This window comes from Oreochromis niloticus, linkage group LG23 (assembly GCF_001858045.2).
Source record: "Oreochromis niloticus isolate F11D_XX linkage group LG23, O_niloticus_UMD_NMBU, whole genome shotgun sequence".
Lineage (NCBI taxonomy): Eukaryota > Metazoa > Chordata > Actinopteri > Cichliformes > Cichlidae > Oreochromis > Oreochromis niloticus.
Window position 1 is genome coordinate 18,631,913 of NC_031986.2, and position 22,716 is coordinate 18,654,628.

The following is a 22,716-nucleotide window of genomic DNA, read 5'->3' on the forward strand; positions in this document are numbered from 1 at the left end:
CTTTTAATAATCCGTTTGACTTGAAATTATTCTAAAATATAAATAAATACATCTAAATTAACATAAGTAAAAATATTAATTCACAGCTTATATTTTTGGGCAATTTAGTTATTTTTATTTTGGTAGTTTTGCAGTTTTGGTCCTCCATACCCTCAGATTTCTTCCGATTGTCTGTGTTTTTGCGTCGCCCGTAGTTTCACATATATTTACTTCATTCTTTCCACTTTACTTACATTTTTTGATAATTTGTTTCGGTAAATAAAGTGGTTATAGCTCCATGTTTTTAATTTAACCTACATACGGGTTATTTTTTTTTTTAATTCTCAGCTTGTTTTTCATTGTAATCTTAACCATAATCTGAACCTCTATCTGCCTTCTAATCTTCACCCGTGACCTGGCTCAGAAACTGAATTATGAACCTCCTTCACTTCCTGTTTCTATAAATACTTCCAGGTGGTTAAAGACAGACATCCCCTTCCTGCCTTACACAGACACACAAATAAAACAAAACAAAGCACAAAAAAAACACAGCCCACCTTAAAGTTATTTCCTTAAACCTTAACTCCAGACAGTCGTCTCTTTTCGTTAAATTCCTGCCCTGGGTGAACTCCTTCTTGCCGCCTCCTGGGACACACTACCCACCTCCTTTGATACTTCTCTATTATCCTCATTTTCAGGAAAATACACAAGGGAATAAAAAACAAACAAACAAATTTTCAGATTATGTAACATACATTTTAAATTCTGACCTAACAGAGACTTTATAAAAGAGAGAGAAGCACGAATAATCCTGAATTGAAATCTGAATAATTTTCAGTTTAATTTTGCAATCATTAAATAATCTCAAGAAGAAAAAAATAACAAAGTTGTTCTTTATAAATTATTAATTATTAAAATTATTATTTAAAAAATTATTATTAAAAAAAAAACAGAAAATGTGGTAGTACATTATCTATTTTATTTTTGTTTGCTTGCCCCCCCATAAACAGTAAATGAATACAGAACATTTGTTATAACAGTATATAGTCATAATAATGAGTATTTTTTGATCATTATTATATACTAATAGTAATTTCAATAATATATTTTTATGGATTTATTGATTTATTTTACCTTATGAGACGAAATCAGCAAGCGTTTGTAAAATTAGTATTTAAATGTGATTATTTATTTTACAGAGGCGATTTTAGGTCGTGGTGATCACTGACATGTAGGTTAATTTATACAAAGCGTAACAAACAAACAAGTATTTGGGCAAAGTTCCGAGACTTTCTTCTGCAGGAACTTCTCGTGTCGATGCTTGATGCTGACGTTCAGGACACACACAGACTCACACTAAAGATGAGATGTGAAACCAGCAAGCTGTGAATCTATTGTTGTAATTTCCAGCAGTGAGAGGTCAGATTTACTGTGAGCCTCGGGGCTCCATATCACTGAACACTGCATCATCTTCAGTCCATTTGATGTGATTGTGTCCATATGATACGGTCTTTTTGTCAGCGCTATCTGCAGGAAAATTGTTGTTTTGGTTTTTGGTGCTGGATTGATCCACTTTATTCCACGCTAGAGTTGTACTGTTTAACAATATATATATTTTTAAACTTCTAAAGCAGTCACTTTAGAAGTTTATAACGAAGATATCATACCTTTATTTTCATGTAATGAATAAACTTACAAGGCACGCAGGCCAGTTGTCACATTAAGCTTCTTATTTGTCTGATTAAAAATTTTAAAAAGATTTGTTTTGATGTAGCTACACTCACTGGACACTTTATGAGGTACAGCTTGCTTCTGCTGCCTTCAGAACTACATTAATTCTTCATGGTACAGATTCAACAAGGTGCTGGAAACACTCCTCAGAGATTTTGGTCCTTGTTGACATGACAGCATCACACAGTTGCTGCAGATTTGTTGGCTGCGCATCCATGATGAGGATCTCCCAATCCGCCATATCTCAAAGGTGCTCTATTGGACTGAGAACCGAAAGAAACCAGTATGAGATGATCTCAGCTTTGTTACATGGTGTGTTTTCCTGCTGGAAGCTGCCACACAAGATGGTGCACTGTGGTCATAAAGGGACGTACATGATCTGCAACAATACTCAGATAGGCTGTGGTGTTTAAATGGCAAGTGTGCCAAGAAAATATGCCCCTCACAATTACACCACCAACAGCTAGAACTGTAGATACGAGGAAGAATAGATCCATGCTTTCATGTCATTTACACCAAATTCAGACTGTACTATCTGAATGTTGGAGCAGAAATCAAGACTGGTTAGATAACATTTTACTGATTTTCTGTGGTGTTCTGCAGCTGTAGCCTATCCGCTTCAATGTGTCCAGAAATGCTCTTCTGCATACCTTGGTTGCAACAGCCGATTATTTGAATTAATCTTGCGCCTGGCATCAACAAGGTAATTTCACAGAGAGAACTGCCACTCTCTGAATATCTTGTCTCTTTTGAATCATTCTCTGTAAATCATAGAGATGCCTGTGTAGGAGTTTCTGAGATACTCAGGCAAACCATACCAAGTTCAAAGCCACTTAAATGACCTTTCTGCCCTATTTTAATGCTCAGAAGTTCTTCTTGGTTACTATTAGCACTGAAAACTAAAAAATCCAGTTATTCTTGTGGAAATTCTTGTGCCTGTATGACCAAATTTAACTGAAACATATGTAAAAATAACAACACCGACACTTCGACAACATGCAATGAAACTCGATTTCTTTTTGGCCCTCATGATGAAACCAGCTTTAAGATGGAGCAGACAGAGCCTCACTTTTGAAGTAAGTTTGAGAAGTGAAAAAGTAGACAAACAGCACATCAATAGAGCGAGTTCAGCACACTGAAGAAAATACAAACAGAATGAATGTGTAGTTCACAGCAGGTGGTTCGCTGTTTCTCGTCTTTTTTCCTACAGGCATAAGAAAGTGTATGGTTAAGTGTGTGTGTGCGTGTTGTTCCTCTGCATTACTTTCCCTATGTGTTAGCATCAACGTGCATCCTTGCATGTAAGGCTCTGGTGTGTCTGTGTGTGCATGCTTCATCCTCTCAGGCGCTGAGGCATGTGTGTTTGTGGATGTGTGTGTGTTTGTGTAGTATGGATTGGGTCAGTGCAACCAGGCATGTTTTCAAACACAAGCTACAAGACAGATCAGGGTTCCTACACAGGTCTGTCAAGTGTGGAAATGTATGAAAAAACCCCCCCAAAAAACTGGTTCTATCTAAGGCTTGATAGGTTTGGATATTTCACAGAAACGGTTCAAAAGCCGGGTGAAAGGACGGCAGCTTTTACTGTGATTTGCTCTTTCAAACATGCTAGTGGTCATCAGGGTTGCTTTCTCTAGGAGTTATTCTTAATTTTGGCGTGAGATAAAGAGGATTACTTGGAGCAAACAACACCTCTACATGCAGGTTCTTCAGGTTTGTCTAAGAAGCTGCCAAAACATCACAGGTAGCTTGATATTGAGCCTCTCTCTTTTTTTTGGGTACCGACCAAAATGTGTTGACAGGAACAAACACTGAAAGCTGGCATCAAATGCTGGCCCGGTTTGGCTTCTTTTCTCAAGTGAGAAAATGGTTTTGTAGTATAAACATCATTCTGTTTCTAAGATGTCAAAAAAATATGTTTTTGTATCCTTATTTTGAGAAAAAAAAACTCGGGGTGGGGTGACGCTAATGATTTGAATTAATTACTTTAACCACTTAAGCATAGACAGTAGAGCTAAGATATACTTTATTTATCCCATAAGACTGGGAATTATTAATTATAGTATTATAATATATAATATATTGTAAAGTGTATATAAATTACAGCATAGAAATATAATAGAGTTTAACGTGGCGCTCAGGGGGATTTGTATTTGTGTAAGGTTTGTACAAAAACATATATATACGTCGATGATTTTTAAAATTTTGATGAATGATTGATGAATTTTGATACAGTTAATGGTATTAACAATAAGAATAAAAAGACTAACAAATAATTTATTTAATAATTAAGAAAGTATGTAAAAAAGCTTTAATTTAAATGCTCCCCTTTGAGTAAGCACTTGGCAACAGTGGGAAGGAAAAACTCCCTTTTAACAGGAAGAAACTGCTGGAAGAACCACGCTCAGGGAGGGGCGGCCATGTGCCGTGACCGGTTGGGGTGAGGGGAGGATGACTAGACAAAAGACCCATAATGGAAACAGCTGCAAAGTTGAGCAATTAAATAAAACACATTTACTTTGAAGGGATAACTCAAGAAATCTGATTATCTGAGCTCTTAGGAACACCATGGATGTAATCAGGTGGACAATAGCAATCGGGGGGGGGGCAAAGGCAAGAAGTTAAATGCAGTAAACCACACAATGAAAATAACCTTCGAAATATCATTTTATAGCATATTGTGGTAAAAGAAGATGGCATTCCCTTCCTTTTAGTGTTAAAAGAGAGTTTTTCCTTGCCACTGTCGCCAAGCGGTCATTCATACGGGGTTGTCTGATTGTTGGGGTTTTTTCACTTATATTGTACGGTGCTACCTTACAATATAAAACACCTTGAGGTTATTGTTTTAAATTGCTGCTATATTATAAAAATTGAATTGAAAGAAAAAGGACGAGACTGAAATGAAGAAACAGCGAAAGGGTAACCAGGGGGACCCCGAAAAAACCAAGTGGAAAAATGGAAGTATAGACGTGTCCAGTATAACTTCCCTGTGCTCAGGATAGTATCTTCAAATTACCTGTTTTGTCAAAGACGTGACTCAAAATGCAAAGATATTTGATTTGGTATCACATAATGTAAAGTAAACTAGTAACACTGTTACATTTGGAGGTTCTGTCATCAGAAGGGCTGGCTATTCATTTCAGCTATATGCAGTGCAGTAAAATAGAAAACAAGGTAAAGCAACTGATTAACATTCGCCTGTGATAAAACTTCTGTGAGTCTGCCTTCTGCACCAGCGAATGAACCACAAAGCTTCCACCTTCAAAGCTGACAGGAAGTGACGGTTTGATTCATGTGCTTCGTCTGAAGTATCACTTTAACACATTTCCCACTAGTTTTGTTGCTTTTGCTCCCTTTTTCCTGAATAGGACAGCCATGTTGGAAGTCTTTCACTCCTTCCACCATCTGCTGTCACCAGAAGCTCTAAAATCTTTGTGTCCGCTCGCTCTGGAAGAACAGCGCCCTCCTCCTGTTTCGTGCCATAAAGCAGTCCAGCAGGTTTCCCTCCAAAACCGAACAGGTGGCTCACAGTGAAAAATGTAGCGTAGAGACTGTTGGACAAGCTGACAGTTTCATCATAATGTTCTTATTTAAATTCTAATGTACCAAAATGTATTCATAAATGGCTGATTACTATTAAAATATACAGAGTGCAGTTAATGTGGCTTCTAATTTCAGGTAGGGGCAGAGTGGATTTGGCCCCAGTGTAGCAGCTTAAATACTGCAAAAACACTTCAAAGTGTTCCCATAGAGTTGCATTGAGCAGTGTGTGTTTGAGAGCAGAGGGGGACTTTAGCACACCAGATGGACTCTGTCACGCTCCGGCTCGAGGCCTATCTGCCGGCCTCAGAATTTCATTAGTAGCTTGGCCCCGGTCGCAAGTTTGAAGAGCATAAGAGGTTCGATCAAAGGATTAGCAGCACATCTGAAGCAACAAATGGTCCACTTTTTTCTTCTTCTTCTTTTTTTTTCTCTTTTTGCACCCTCCCACCTCCACAAAGTGCTTAGACCTGGCCAAAATGTAGGAGAGGGGGTAAGAGTGTGTGGCAACAAAGAGAGGGACTGGGGTCTCTTTGTTTAGAGAAAAATGTCTGAATCCAGTCAGAATTCAGTCAGAGTGACAAAGAACAACATAATCTGGGAGCTAATGTGTTCTTAAATGATAAAAATTGCTTCATAGACAGTACTAGCTGATTCAAATTTAGCTTTATATCAATAATTTGATATTAAAATGCAATACAGTGATTTCCACAGGATTATGCATTTGTGGCAGAAGTGAGGGCTGTGTGTACGTGAAAAGTGGCACACATATACTCATATATATATATATATATATATATATATATATATATATATATATATATATATATATATGTATATATATATATATATATATACATATATATATATATATACATAAGTATATGTATACTATAGCAGTAATCAGCACTACTTCGACAAGTTCCTGATTTGATAGACAAACAATAACTCCACCACCATGAACTGAGCAGTTCTTCTCCAGCTCTACACCTGCATCAGGTTCTGGTTCAAGTAACAGATCAAGAACTGCTTTGACCAGCTGAAGTCCAGCACAGTGGAGCTGAAGTACGTCTGATTATCACACTCAAGACTCGAGAAAGCTGCATGAATACCAAGCCTACCTACAACAGTGACCCAACAAGCTTGTGGCTATGATATGGTAAGAATGGGTGCTACTAGTAAACTTCCAAAAACAAAGAGAGAGGATTGCCTAATAGTAAACTGATCATGTTGTCTCAGACCGTAGACAGAACAAAAAGAGGAGTTGGTCACTATGACATCAACCACTGGTTTGTGAACCTGTTTAAAGACTGGAGTTGAGCGTTTACACCATCGCCCTTTTGCTAATTTGAAACTGCATCTGGTGCAGTGCAGAGGTTTGGATCCTTCTGTCAATCTGCATGCAGAATCTACATTCTGACACGGCTAATGGTCATAACTTCTTGTTTTTTACATATGACCTATGATCCACATTTGAAATTTTTGTGCAAATAATCATCAGAAATGTATGGAAGAGGTCAGGAGAGATGTACAACAGTGAGTTTCTACGAGCATCTGTAAGAAACGACGGAGGCTCTGTCATGGTTTGCGGCTCCATTTCAGCCAGTGGTGTGGAGATCTTGTAAAAATTGCTGGAATTATGAAAGCAGAAATGTACCATCACATACCATCTGGAAGACACATCTGATTGCCAAGACCTTCATTTGTCAGCATGACAATGATCCCAAACACACTGCCAATGCAGTAAAATCATACGTGGATAGAAAAACAGACAATGGAACACTATCAGTCATGGATCGGCCTCCCCAGATCCTCGATCTCAACATTATTGAAGCAGTGTGGGATCATGCTGACAGAGAACAGAACAAAAGGCAGAAACATCCAAAGAAGAGCTTTGAATGTCCTTCAAGAAGCCTGGAGAACTATTCCTGAAGCTCAAAAAGGCACAAACACCACAAACAGGGGCAAGAGATACAGCTCTGTGTTATGAATTAGCTGAGATGAAGCTTAGCACTCAGCTGGCTACATTGGTTGCCCTAATTATTCAACAGGTCTTATAAAATTGTTTAATTCTGCTGTACATTTTGACATTTAAACACGGGAGTATTTGGAGATTGACTCGGTTTTGGAGCCAGCCTCAGGTAGTGACTAAAGGGAAATGCAGTCGTTGGGCAAAGCCATGTTTACTTTTCAGCCCCAGAAGCTGTCGTTTGATTCAAATCAGCCAACTTATCTCAGGTCAAACAACACAAGCACACTTCCTTGAGTTTGTTGAGCTGCTTGAATGCACCGTTAGGTAACAGTATGTCCCGTATATATATATTTATTTTTTCTACTTCCCTCCTCCTTCTCTGTTTGATCAATGAACTCAATTACAGCCATGTCCTGAGGTTCCTCTCGCCACGACACTCTCTCGTCTTCTTTTCCTTTCCTACTCTCTCTCTCCTTTCCGATGATGCATCACATGAGCCACACCTGACACCTCCACCACCCCCTCCCTAAAAATCTCTCTAATAAATAAGAGGGGCATGGTCGGAGCACTCAGGCTTTCTGTTCTTCTCTCTCTCTGTCTTCAAACTCTCCCTTCCTAACAGCTCCAGTGCTCAGCCTACGTCTGATTCCTCTCCGCAAGGGTAGCCTCTAATAGATTCCCCCAACTCCCATGTATTATTAATGCTTACTGCTCTCCAAGGTGGCAGTGACAAATAGGGAGCAAAATTCACTGACTAGCGGTGAATGTACTTTTTAGTCATGCTTGAGCTTCCCCTAGTCCATACTGCTGCCAGTTGGAAGATTTCTCTCTTCTCTTCCTCTCCCGCTCGCTCTTCATCTTTCTTCCCCTCTAACTTTTCATCCTGGCTGTGAAGGAGCGCAGAGATGCTGACCACAGAACTTAAAAGCACTGGCTTTAAAGAAAAGAAAAAGAAAACTGGTGTAATATAGAAGGGGGTATTTTTTTCTTCTGTTTTTTGAGATGCCAAGACTTCATGAGCCTAGGCTGTTTTTAGCTACTGATGTCTTTGTTAACAGCATCCTCTTCCTCTTCCTCATTTTCATCCAAATTCCAGGTAGGACAAGAAAAATCTTCCCCCCCAAAAACAAGTTGTTTTTTTATTCATTAAAAAGTCTTCATTGTTCTTTATTATTCTAATTAAAACTCTTAATTGTCTTAGCAAAAACATGAAAATTAAGACCTGCTGAATAATCTTTTTCTTAGGTTGCAACTTAAAGCCTCAAAACAATCTGTAGGATCTATATGTTTATCTATTTTTAATTAGCTTTTGGCATTTATGTCGCATATTAATTAATGTCCCAGGCTAGCTGAACTGCGGCACGTTTTGTTTTGCAACAACATGAGAAAATACAGTTCTATGGAAAAATATTTGCCCCATTCAAGATGTCTTGTCACACTAAGTTTTAATATTAGACAAAGGTAACTCAATTAAATACAAAATGCAGTTTTTAAATGATGATTTTATTTATTAAGGTAAAAGCTTTATCCAAACCTACCTGTGTGAAAAATAATTGCTCCCTAAATTGATTGTGCCACCCCTGACAGCAAGAACTGAAATCAAGGATTTTTTTTTTTTTAAATTCAGCCATATTTTGGGTTTCCAGAGTAAACACCTGTTTAAGGTCACACCAAAGCATCTCAGTCTGATGCAAATCCAGACTTTGCAAAAAGACTTTCGGTCAAACAGAAGTTTATGGGAAAACAGACCACCCCTTGACTGGTTTATGGAAGGTATTCATTTACACTGAATAAAACATTAATATCATTTATGTCTGTGAAGGTTCTCAGTCATCCAGGTCATCGTAGTCAAAGGAGTTTGCAAAGAAAAGCGTCTGGACTTCTTTAAGTTGCTTGAAGACGTTTCACCTCTCATCCGAGAAGCTTCTTCAGTTCTAAGGTCAAATGGCCGAGAGTCCCAGATTTAAACCCAGTGGGAGTGTTAATTAATATCATTTAGTAAACGATGTTATTCTATGGGCAGGATTGTCAAAGATATGCCCATTAGCTTATGACTGACAAGCCAATGAGCATGAAGTTTCACGGTCAGATCTTCCCCTTGCCTCATCACATCTGGTTTCAAATACCAAGATGGCGATGTCGAAAACGCTCATGGAGGCTTCAAAAAAGAAGACATTTAGTCGCAAACCAATGACTGATGTCACAGTAGCGATGTCCATCTTTTATATTGTCTATGCTTTTAACTCAAATTATGATCTTTTTTAAATCCAACCAAGCTCATTGTCTATTAAAAATGCAAAAGTAAGTTTGGTACTGAGATAGAATTGTGAGTCATCAGTATAGAAATGGAAGAAGAGACCATGGCAATGATCTGATGAAAAGGGGTCCAACCACAAAACCTGTGGTCAACCACAGCACACTATGGTTGACTGCACACTTGGGACACTACTCAACTGGGGCAGAGGTGGCAGGGGAGCCTCCTACGGTGTGTTTGGTGCTGTACCAGAGAGGCCAAGATAGTTGGACAGATGTGAAAGAAGGATTGTGTGAGAAACGTTGTTAAAGTTTGCAGAAAGGTCCTGGAGGATTGGGATGCTGATGTGGCCAGAGTCAGCGGCAATGAGAATCATTAGTGATTTTGATAAAAGCCGACCCAGTGCTCAGTTTTATCCACAGCAGACTGTGCACATTTTCAGAAAGTAGAAGATGCTATGTCGTATAAAGTCTCGTACATTTTGGTATCACAGTTTTCTTTTTCCTCACCTGCACAAGTAATAATTATATAAAAGGGAGTGCACATTACGCCAACCATAGATTACTACTGTTGATCTGGTGGATTTTAAGAATTCACAGCAGCAGATATCATTGACCTTTTGCATACAAACCTCCCCCCCACATGTAAAATCCACAACCTTCAAGCAAGATGACACATGGCAACAACCACTTGACATTGTGGTTACTGTTTGTGTCTTCTACCTCATAAATGTTAAACTCTGATTTTGGCAGCGTCAAAGCGAATTAGCAATAAAATGTGAGCACATGTTCACAATAAATAGATGCTCACGAGTCCACAAAGCTGCACAGGTGCCCACATCAGTGTGTATGCAAGCTACAGCTAATAAAGGAAGCTCTTTTAGGATGAAGGTTTAGCGAAAGCCAACTTGATTGTTTCCTGTCTTTAATGGGCAGAGAGGTGCTCTCTTTGAATGTGAGCTTGCATCTCCATTTATGTATTGTTTGTGTCAGCAGCATCATAATCCTGTGATGGATACAAGTACTCATGTGCTATCATTTCTAGTAAAGGGCAGCATGCACAGACTCCATTTACAAGCTCTACAGTTCAGATCCAGCCTCGAGGGACAGCATCTACAGAGGTTAACCCAGATTTGTTTGTCTCTCTGGGTCTTCACCCTCTCCCTGATCCCTCTACCTGGATCTGACAGAAATAGGAGCAGCAAAACAACAAAGCATTTGCCCTCTGAGAAACTACTCCACTCACAACAAATCACACATCACTTAACCTGTCGGGCCTTTTCCAGCGATAAGACGTGCCTACCTGGAAGTGGTCGCCCGAGTCGCTTTTTTCGTGTTTTCACCAAAGCATATGTCCTCCTGTCGACACCTTTATCCAGAGTGCCTCCGAGTGCTGTGAGCAGTGCATCACCTGTTGAGCTACACAGCAAATATAGCCTATGTGTAATGAAACAATGAAGAAATCTAGGGATGCTGTCAAGTCACTGCTGAGACACTTGTATTGATTACCAGACTTTATAAAAACACTTCTCGCCTACAGACAGGTGCTATAGGTAGAAACATACTTACTCCTTCTTGAGCATTCATCTCTTCATGTCTGACACATCTGACAAAACAACTTTTAATGTGTTCATTCAATGCATTAGCAATGCTCCACACCCTTTCTGAAGTCCTCTTAACTTGAAGCTAGACTTTCAGCTCACCATGGTAAGCTGATCATCTCCTATGATTAGAGAGCTTTCCCAGTCACTTATCCACAGCTCGATTTAATATTTCAACCATTCATCCACAGCTGTTATCAACTGCTTCGTTAACAGCTGTTCGTTATGTTTATTGGCCAAGCTTAAATGTTTATGTTTAGCTGTGAACTGTGCTTGTTTATATGCGATAGGGGTAGGCAATTAATTTTCCCAAGGGGCCAGATGAGAAACTGGGACTGTTGTGGAGGGCCACACCAATAAACTGAACTTTTGCCCAGTATTGATTTTATTTGGTAATAAGCTTATTGGTGCAGCCCTCCACAACAGTCCCAGTTCTTCATGTGACCCCTTAGGAAGAGCCAGGCCTTATCAACAATGTTTACTTTTCAGGTAACAGTTTTTAACTAATTTATTATCCATTGTTAACAGTTTAATGTGTTGATCCAAACTGTTTGCTAACCATTTCAATGCTTATTTATACTTTCAGCAGAGTTTCCTTATTTTATACTATTTGCTAGCAGTTTTTACATGTTATCTACCTATTTCAGTTATTTATTCACTACATTTAGCTAACAGTTTAACATTCCCATTTAACTTATCCATACTGTTGGCTAAGTACATATCCATGCTATTGCCTGTCAATATTACTGTGTTATAACTGCATAAATCTTTAAAAAAAAATTGACATTTCACTCCATTGGTAGTTAGATAAAGACCTTTATGGACCTAAGATGTGCAGTGTTGTGCAAAAGTTTTGCACTACCCCACATTTTTTTTTAGTGGCCTTGAACAATTGTTTTCCAGGCCTTCTGGGTGTCTTTCAAAGTTCTTCTTTGAACATTTGCTGCTTTTTCACTCATTTTCATCCAGTCCTTGTACCTGACAATTTTCAGAGGAATGTTTTTATTTGTTAATCCACTTAATACTCAACTATGACTCATTCATGCATAAAAAAAGAACCAGTGTTTTGTCCACAGGAGACAACAAAGACCCAATTTTAAATTGTACCTTTAGGCACTTTAATACTAGCAGCCTATCATAAAAACACATTGTTTTTTCCAATTTCTTTAGTTGAATCTATTTAAAATCCCAAAGATAACACAGTTTGACAGACATAAAATAGCGTTTTTGCACTAACAAGGTGATTCCCAGAGAGCTATTAGCCAAAGACACGGTATATCTCAGCATGGTGTGAAGTGTGTCTTTAAAAAAATCAGAAACTTGACAAGTGGAGGACAAAAATAAAAGTGTCTGGTCTAAAAAGCTACCCATAGCAGATGAGTAGTATTAGAAAGTCATCCCAGACACACTGCCAATTAGGGATGGGTACCGGTGTCCGGTGCAACGGTAGTAACCAGACCGAAAAGCAGCGCATATTTCGGTGCTTTATTTGCTGAGCTGTGATACACTTTAGATTCTAGCCAATCATTTTACGTTTCCGAGGATAGTAGGTGGGCCCAGGTACGTACGTTCTTTAAGAGCAGAGCTACAGATTAAAAATGCCCAAGGCCAAGCGGCCAAAAGTCTGGCTGTACTTCACAGCTAAAGATGCAAACTCAGCAACCTGCAACAAGTGCTTTAAGCTGATACTGTGATACTGTCAAAGGAGGTAAGACCTCGAATCCGATGAAACACCTGGCGACGCATAGCGATTTTTTTAAAGCCGAGAAATTTGCCGTGTTTGATAGCTTGCTGCGAGACCTCACACCGTGCACATCTACTGCGGGTGTGGTGCCTGTTATCGGACCCGGAGTTAGCAACATCCCCCAAAAACCCGAAGAGGAGAGTCCTGGCCCCTAGCCCTGTCAGCGTAGCAGAAATGATGACGGATGATGATGGCAGCAGCAGCCGTTCTTCTCTGCGTGAGTAGCTTAATGTTGTTCGTGTGTAATTCGCATTGAGTACGCTAACCACGTTATTACATTAATGCATGTAAGGTGAACTAGCAAACACCGTCGTAGTTACATGCGGCTGTCTTCTTGTTTGACGGCAGATACTCCCTTCACCCTGGCCAAAAAGGCTAAAATGACCAAAGAAAAAGTGGAAAACAGTTAAACATGAGAGGTTTTTGGACAAAGTTTGTGTTTTTTTCCATTGTTTAAGCACTGCTTCCAGCCAAGAGTGAGACCATATATGCCCTATAGCTGCAGAAAAGGCTAACATTGTTATCTTTTTACAAAAAACCAGCTGAACATGAGAGGTTTTTGGACCAATTTTGTGTTCTCCATTCTTTAAGCACCGGTTTGAGCACCGTTTAAGCACCGGCACTGGATAAAACCTAAACGATACCCATCCCTACTGCCAATGCAGTAAGAGCGTACCTGGATAGAAAAACACACAGTGGAACACTATCAGTCATGGACTGGCCTCCCCACTATTGAAGCAGTGTAGGATCATGTTGACAGAGAACAGAACAAAAAGTAGAAACATCCAAAGAAGAGCTTTGAATGACCTTCAAGAAGCCTGAAGAACTATTCCTGAAGACTACTTAAAGAAATGAGAAGAAAGCTGCCTAAGAGAGTGTGCTGAAGAATAAAGGTGGTCACACCAAATATTGACTTGCTTGATAAGTTGTACATTGAATTGTACAAACTCGGTTTTTGGCTTATGTACTGTATTTGCATGTATATTCACATCAAAATGATCTTTAACATTTGACTTTGCCTTTATCTTCACAGTTGGGGTTGTTTTGTTTTCATTTAGCTGGGTTTAGCTGGTTTTGGCCTCTAGCAGAGAATAAGTGGAAAAATCGGACAGGAACACGAAAAAAAAACTACATTGAAAAATTCAAAAGGAGCTGAATAACAGCAGACCTTTGTTCACAGCATATTATATTAGTGAAAAAGGTCTGTAAATCTAATATGAACCTGCTAATATGCATTTGATCAAAGGTTTAACATGAGTGCTCCTCCCCTGACTCTGTCAAGACTTCGCAGGTTGGCACTTCGGTTCAGCTCAAATAAGTAATTGGAGCGGAGGGTCAAACCTTTTCGACGCTCTCTTGTCTCAGAGAAGCCTCCTCTTCCTCCCCCCCCCCCCCCCCCTCCAACGCTCTCCCTCCCTCGTCTCCGTCTTCATTCACCAGTAGCATGACGCGCGAGAACCCACTCTACAGCTGTTCCCCTGTTGATCAATTAAAAACATGCTTTGGTGAAATAATTAGCTGACATTTGCTCCTACTTAACAGATGTTTCTGCGGATTCTGACTGTAAAAAAAGTACAGAGGTGGAGGATAGGGTGTGTGCGTGATGCTCGCTGATGTGTGTGTCACGTTTGGGTGAGGGGAGGGGGCATTTGCACATTTCCTGCAGACACACACACACAGAGAAAGAAGGTTCTTCTGCTTGCTTTTCTAACTTGTGTACATCTTTTAATGCAATTATGAGAGGTGGGCCCCTCGCTGAAATGATTTGAATACTAATTTGAGCGCTGATCATCGTAGTTAACCATCGTTTACATAATTACCCTGCAATTAGCATCACATTACAGCAATATTATTGGCATTAGGCAATTAATTAAGCTCAAATATGGACCGCTGGATTGCATTGTCGCTGTGTTTGTCTGTACTTCCATGTTTTTCTTTTGTTTTGTTTTTTTCTTTCTTGTTGTTGTTTTGAACCAAACCAAATCCAATGCTCCTGCGCTTCGATTTCCCAAACAAGTATTTTCACTTGGCTACTTTTGGCTGCCTTTGAAGGCTCTCCTGGAGTTGGAATATTGATTTGGATCCCACTTAGAAAACAAACAGTATATACAGTGTGTGTTTTGTGAGAGGAAGACTCGAGTCCTAATCACAGTATATCCCACACCACAGCCTCTTCTCCCTGTCCCCCCCCCACTTTTTTTTTTATCATCAGCTTTAATCAAATAAATGCACTCACCCCCCCCCCCCCCCCACCCACCTTGTCCTCTGCATGACATCTTCAGCAATGAGATGAAATTCTCCCTCACATGCAGGGGGGAGAGTTGAGGTGGAGGAGGGAGGCGCAACTTCCCTAATGGCGGACGGCTTGTCAGGATTAGGGCAACGGGGGCTGTAAAATCTACGCCTGATGAGGTGACTAGCTCTCCCTCTCAGCTCCAGCGCTTTACAGATTTGCCCACCTCTCCGGAACTCTCTCCCCTCACGCCGCAGCCGTCGCCGTGCTTCGATGCAACTCTCCCTCTTTCTCTCTTTTTCTCTTCCTCCTTTGAAGTCCACATTTCGAGTGCATGCTTCGATGCCATCCATCCAAACTCGCCCCCCCCCCAACTTTATGTTTCAGGCTAAATTGGCTGATTTCATTACCATTCAGGTGAAGAGTTCTTCTAAAAGCAGCTCTTTAAAAAAAAAGAAAAGAAAAGAAAAAAACAGGCAAAAAAAGCAGAAGGATGTCAGCACAGGGTGAAGCAGGTGCAAAAGGTTTAACCGTTGCCAGCCGAAACGCCGGGCCAACTCTGGCAGCTAATCCCCGAGGTATTTAATGAACTTTTTCTCTTTAACCGCCTCCGCTAATACTCAGAGGCCGTGCTCTTACACGTAGCAAGAGCAGTGGAAGCCAAAGATGATAACATTTTTTTTTCATACCTGTAATAGAGGTTTTAAAGGGTTGGTCCTCTTATTTGGAAGAGGAATGATTTAAATTTCTCTTCAACCTCAGGCTTTTCTGCTTGTGTGAGGAAGGTGAAGAAAAAGAAACACTCAAATGTAAAGAGTGTCTAGTTGTTATTATGATTATTGAGAGGTGGATTGCTTAAACCGTTTTGGGAAATCCAACTGCATATGTTAGTTTTAGTGACGCCTCCAGTGCTGGATATATTTGAGCTTCCCCTAACCCTTCTTCTTCTTCTTTTTTTTTCCTGTTATTTTTCATGATTTTCATCTTTCGCCTTGTCTGATTTATTAGCGCCCTTCCACACACCACAAACGCCAAAAGGAAGGATCTCACGAGCACGGTTGGCTGTCAGAACAATTGGGAACGCTGGAAAATAAATAAATAAATAAAGCGAAAATTACCTTACTGCCTGTGATTCCAGAGGTTTTACTGAAACATTAAGTGAACAGGCAGGCAGGAAAGAAGCCTAAAAAAAAAAAAAAAATACTTGAAATATCCCTGGGCTATTTCTTTTGCTCCAGACATACAGAAACAAAATGAACTCCCCAAGTTCAGGTTGAGGCTCAGCTTTGCCCTCAGGTTCTACCACTGAAAGTACGTGTTCGTGTTTTTGTGTGAGTTGTGAAGAGATTCGGCCTGATTCCCGCCTTCTCTCCCCCCCACCACCACCTCCTCTCACCTCTCACAAGCACACATGCCTCTTACTCCATCCGGCATTAAACGAAGTGACAGGACAATTTGCATTACTGCTCCCGACTCGACAAAGACTCAAAATTACACGCGTCCGTCGTAACGAGCGCATGATCAGCGCTTGCTGTCTTCCTCTTACCTTCCACGTGTTTTCCGCCTGACACCCTGAATATGTAGCGGTGCATGTTTTTTTTTTTTTTTTAAACAATATTCAACACATAAAATGAAAATAGAAGAAGAGTAGGGGGAAGTGAAATGTTTATGCCCGTTTGTAGCCGTGTGTCACGTCGGGTTTGGATCTGTGCGGTAGAGCCTCGGGGTCAGGTGTTAGGTTCAACACTTGTGCACAAATCAGGATGACCTGTACCGCCTCGGGGCTGCGACACCAAACACAGCAAAGCGACAGAGGCAGGGCTAACACACGAAGCAAGGCATTAATAAGCCCTGGATTACAGACGGCTCATCCGACACATAGAGCTCAGATGTTTTTTAACTTCATTTGCGAGCACGGTCACCGATAAAAGTTCCAGCAGTGGCTCCGATTTTGTGTTTCTTGTACTCCATACGCTTCAGTTTCAGTGTTTAGATTATCTTTATATTTCTTTGATGAAGTGTGCAACAATAATGAACCTTCATAAGTTTCAAAGACTTGGAATTAATGCAACAAGTCAATATTTATAGTACTGATTATTCTTCTTCGTAGTTTTCTTTGTAAAAATTGATCAGATTAACTCAGAAGTTCCCTGGCCATGGATCCAGAATATTAATTTCATTATCTCCAAAGCACTTAGTGTGCAAGAAGTCTTGAACTAGCCTCGTTTTCTTTTTAAAATTTAGCTATAGGTGCAGTGATTTATTGCAACATGAGCAAACATACATGGAAATACAGTATGTAAGGTAAAAATAAAGTTTGTATAATTGTAACAAATAACGGAAATATTTGGTATGACCTCTTTTATACTTCAACACAGCGTGAACTCCCCTTGAGGCAAAGTTTCTTGTCATTTCTTTAAGTAGTCCTCAGGATCCCATGACTTACGAAACAAAGTCTAATAACAAAGTGCTCTTCTTGTTATAGTGTTTTTCTTTTAAAAACTAAGAGTATGAAGCTCTACAGGGACACAAAAGACTCAAGTAGTGCTTTTATATTTTTTTAATACGCGCTGCATGTAATGCTGCAGTGTGCTGCTCCTCATATTCTTCAGGCAGTTTCTGCACACAGTTGTGTACTTTCAGTTGAATGTGTAAGTTTCTCATCAACATAAAAAACTGTTGTGCTCAGTTGCAGGCATCAAATTTGAATATTTTCAATTAAAATATATTGTTATTATTAAGGACGTTTAAACTCTGTAAGGTATGGTACTCTATAATGGTACCATGAATGAACAGATAAACACTTTTTTAAGGGCTTTTTTTGGGTAACTCAAGTAACTAAAGTGAACTAAACAAGATCAGTAACCAACAATATTGAATTAAAAAAATGATATGTTAAAAGTTAGGAACAAATGTCCGCCACACTGTTCATGGTTGTTTTTCTTGGTCTGAAACCTAAAACTTTTCAGTTTAAAATGAGAAACACACATGAGCAAAAATTAAGCATCTTTGCTTTCTTATTGATTTTTTTTTTTTTTTGTGTGTGTGAAAAATCTGATGGTGCTTTTCTGTGTTTATATTTCCTCAATTTTGGTAAGATCCCCAACACTGTGTTTTACAGATGGCTGTAGATACTCAAGTTTGAACCTCTCTCTTGACCTCTGCAGAACCTCTGCACTTCATGATGAACCAAAAACTTCAAATGTGGATTCATCACTCACTACTTCAGACCTGTTGCCACTGATTTTTAGTCCAGTAGTCCAGGGCGATCGTGGCTCAAGAGTTGGGAGTTCGCCTTGCAATCGGACGGTTACCGGTTCGAGCCCCGCCTCGGACAGTCTCGGTCGTTGTGTCCTTGGGCAAGACACTTCACCCGTTGCCTACTGGTGGTGGTCAGAGGGCCCGGTGGCGCCAGTGTCCGGCAGCCTCGCCTCTGTCAGTGCGCCCCAGGGTGGCTGTGGCTACAACGTGGCTTGCCATCACCAGTGTGTGAATGATAGGATATGTAAAGCACTTTGGGGTCCTTAGGGACCAGAAAGGCGCTATATAAATACAGGCCATTTACCATTCTTGTGTAATTCTCATACTTAAGCCTTTTGTCCCTGTTTCTCTTCCTTGAGAATGACTCCTTGACAGCCAACCTTCTACTGAGACCATCACTGATGAGGCTTCACTGAACAGTAGATGGATCAGTTGAAGGTCCAGATGTATCTCTCAGGTCCTCAGTCAGGTCTGTGCTGAATTTTTTCCTGTTTCTTAAGGAGATGACTTTCAGATACTGCTGTAGATAGTTTTTTACATCTGATACTGCTTCTTTTGTCCTGCACTTGTCCAGTTTCCTCAAGTCTTTTAATCATGTACTGCATATCATGCTGCAATATGACAACTAATCAGCAGTTTTCATAGGTTAAACTAAAGAAATGGAAACAATTAGGTGTTTTTGTGACAGGCTGCTAATAACAAAATATGTGCGTGTAGACACAACACTGGTTCCTCCACTGAGTTAGAAGCCTTAAATGATTCATAGGTCAGTGTTAAGCGGCTTAACAAACAAAAAAAGCATTCCTCTGAAAATAGTCAGGTACAAGTACTGGACTGAAAATGAGTGAAAAAGCACCAATGGCCAAAGAAAACTTTGAAATACCTTCAGAAAACCTGGAGAACCATAGCTGATTAACATCCTTCAGAGGAAAACCCTTTTCCACCTTTTGTATTCACAGTCTTGTTCTTTTGGTCACTACCGAGACCTGGTGGTCATAGGTGACGCTAGGAACGATCAGTAATCGACAGTTTCCCTTTCACATTCAGCTCTGTCTTCACCACAACAGACTAATATGTCATCACCCTTACTTGTGAATAAAGTCATTATCACTTCATCCAAAACTCAGCTTTTTTAGTCCATGACTTGTGTAACAGTGAAGACACAAGAATACATAAAAAAAAAAAAGAGTATCCATGAATATGAGCAAGTTGGTTTTTCATGATTATTTGAGTCTGGGTTGTTAGTGCCATGAATGTATCATTGAGCTCAAGTCTCTATAACAGAAGAGGAAGAGCTTATTGTGCTTGACTTTCAAAAATAAATTACAAAACTTGATGAACTAAACGAGCTCTTCATTGGCTAAAACTTGATGAAATAAATCAAATAATCGGTTGCAGTTATACAAAGTTACACCGAAATGGACAAAAAGACTCACATCTAAATGTCACATCCAACACAACTTGATACACAGTTAATTCACACACTGTCACGGTCTCAAACATGGTGACAGATAGTTGCAGCTGTATGACGAGGTCCATGGAAATAAAGTAACCGCCAGAAGAGAACGGCGTCAGCGCCTCTCTGGCTGTCCAGCCGTGGCAGATCAATAGACCCGCCAAGCGTCCGACACGCTGCCTCTCCGACGGAGGCTTGCTGGAACGCGGGGCTGGGAATAAGTCGAGGGGTTCGGGGCGCGCCGGTCCATCATGGCGTGTCACAGCGATGAAATGAGTTGTCTCCAGCCACCAGATCGATGGCTGACATAAGAGCGCCGAGCCACTGAGACAGGCGGGAAGGAGGGAGGAAGAAAAGAAAAGGGAGCGGGCTTCCTAAAGTTATTACCTCCACCTCGCTGTCAGAAATCACGGCGTGATGCATTACATGTGTTCCCTGTTGTGTAGTGTGTGTAAGGAGCGCACAAACAGAGGGGAAGGGGATGAAAAATGCACTTTCCGCTCCATTCGTCTCCCATATACCACTGCGTTCCCGCGGACAGGCGGGAGTGTCCCGGCATACTTTTGTTTGTAAATAGGCATCACTCACAGGGACGTTTCCTTCACCACAGCGGCCAAACTGAAAGATTTAAACCGTGCATCCTGAGCTCCTGCACGTCACATTCATTTAGAGCCAAAATGACGAAGATCCAACAACTTCAAAACATTATCCCCTTTCATTGCACTTGAAATTTCACTTTGACTGAACACCTCGTGATAAATGCCAGAATTTTGAGTTATTTACACCTTTTATTTTTTATAATTTTAAAATTTTATAATTTATCAATTTTCCCAACAAAACCTCACAGATTAAGCCTACATTCTTCCATAAAAACAAGGAAATGACTGATCAGAGCACACACTCTCACACTCGAGTGGCCAAAAACAAAGAGAGACTGAAATAACTCTTCGGCGCTAAAGACATCTGAATAACAATCCACCACTTCAGCCTGTGCGCATGTGATGATGAATACCATTTAAATAAGGCCAGGCCACGCCCCTTGAATCATTTGATGACGATTGATCGTGACATGCTAATTTTTCAAGGGTAATTTCTAAAATGCGCCTCACACGTAACGTCTGGACTTATTAATACAAACGACGGGGCCCGGTCCCGTCGTCTCCCAACACCACCACCCCCCTTTTGGCATGCGACGTTGTTCGTCTGCTCCTGGCAATAATAAATCACGCCGTGACAAGTGCCGCACTCTTAACCTTGATGGACTGAGAATCAACGACCCCCTTCAAATAAAGCCTGATTACGCGATTGGCATCGATCATTGCTCTTGTCTTCTTCAATAAGGACATGCTTATTCCGGCTGTTTTGACCCCGATGTCCCAACCAGAGATAAATAAATGAAACATCCAGGACTTCAATTTAAAGAATCTTTAATTTCTTTAATGATGGCATGCTGGACAGCTGGAAAAAAAACTCACTTTTTGGATAGTTTAATTGGTTATTTTTTCTAATAACCCATTATTAATTGTCCTTCTAATGTTTTAAATGTTTGCATTGATTTTGCTGAGCATTAGGTACTGGAGTGAAAATGAACAGGCTGAATGAAAACTTTTAATTCACGTGCATCAAATGGCATCATTGCTATGGATTTGAGCATAGGCTGTATATAAAAGATGGACCTAGCCAACGTATTATCAGTATCATCTTCATCCAAATGTGGACCTGTGTTTTAAAGGCTTGAGTTGATATTTATGGCCATTATGGTCCAGGTTTTTTGGAGTCGGAAGATATGAAACTTATACTAGAGCATGGAGTGTTCATTTGTCAGATAATACTGGCTGACATTGTTAGTAAACTGTAGAAATAAGCAGAAAGATACTTGCTAATGCATTTTATTGGACATATAAATACAGTAGTAGAACGTAATTCACCAAAACTCAATCACAGAGCTTTTAAATGGTCCATTAGTACAATTAACATTAGAGCAAGTTGAATTATTTGCAAACAGGTCCAGTTCAGTGACTCCAATTAGTGACCATTCCCTTTACAATGCAAGCTTCAACCCTTATTCTATAGTTACTATACAAATAACACTTGCCTCCACACACTTGCTACGAAAGGAAAAAATAGCTATTGTGGTTTCTTGTGTGATGTTCTGACACACGTAGTATATGCTAATTAGTGCTACCCAAAGTAACAATCTAAAAAAGGCTAAAATAGGAGCCACATTTGCACCGACTGTCATTTCCACACCACTAAAAACTCATAACTTTAAACCTTCATCAAACAGTGTTACACAGAAATTCACGGAAGTTTTTATAGAGGCAAAATTAGCAACAGTAATCAAAGCCATTATTTATAGCAGGATGTAAACACGTTCGTTTATGCTGTAAAGTTAATCTTTTTAATATAGAAGTCTACATGGATCGACTCATTATTTGGGCCAGTCTCTAGTGGCCATTAAAGGAAGTGCAGATGGAAGAAATAAAGGGCTCCAATTAGGAGCTGGAATGGCTTTTCAGGGATTAACTTGCTTATAAAAAATGCAAAAAGTTTAAAAACGCTTTTGAAATTAATTTCTAGTTTGCAAATGGTCCATAATGTGGATCACATTTGTCTCATATAGCAATGCACAATCATTTTAATGATGTAAAAATGCCTTTAATTGTTGTTTTTTTAAGAAATGTGTAGGTGAGATGGTGATGCTGATGACATGCCTCATAACAGTTGGTGAAAATCTTGTTTTTGTGTGTGCGGCAACAGCAGTGTGTTATTTTTACTTTCATCTCACCCACTCAAGGAGGCCAAGGGGACCCAGGGGTGCTTCCTCAGGTCCGGCGCGCCGACCTGTCTGTCAGTGTTACTCACAGGGGTTTGAATGCGGTGTGACAGGTGCCAATCTGCGGCGCCCGATGATAACGGTGTCTCCCAGCCAGCTCGGCGCTCGGA

General features: G+C 40.1%; 1 long non-coding RNA gene across 1 annotated transcript; it reads right to left on the reverse strand.

Annotated features, from left to right (window-relative positions):
- Positions 1 to 998: 998 nt before the first annotated feature.
- Positions 999 to 14,215, reverse strand: LOC112843951 (uncharacterized). Its single transcript, XR_003216511.1, has 3 exons — positions 14,162 to 14,215; positions 10,779 to 10,894; positions 999 to 1,973 (listed from the first exon to the last, which is right to left on the reverse strand). It is a non-coding gene; the product is annotated as an uncharacterized LOC112843951 (long non-coding RNA).
- Positions 14,216 to 22,716: the final 8,501 nt, after the last annotated feature.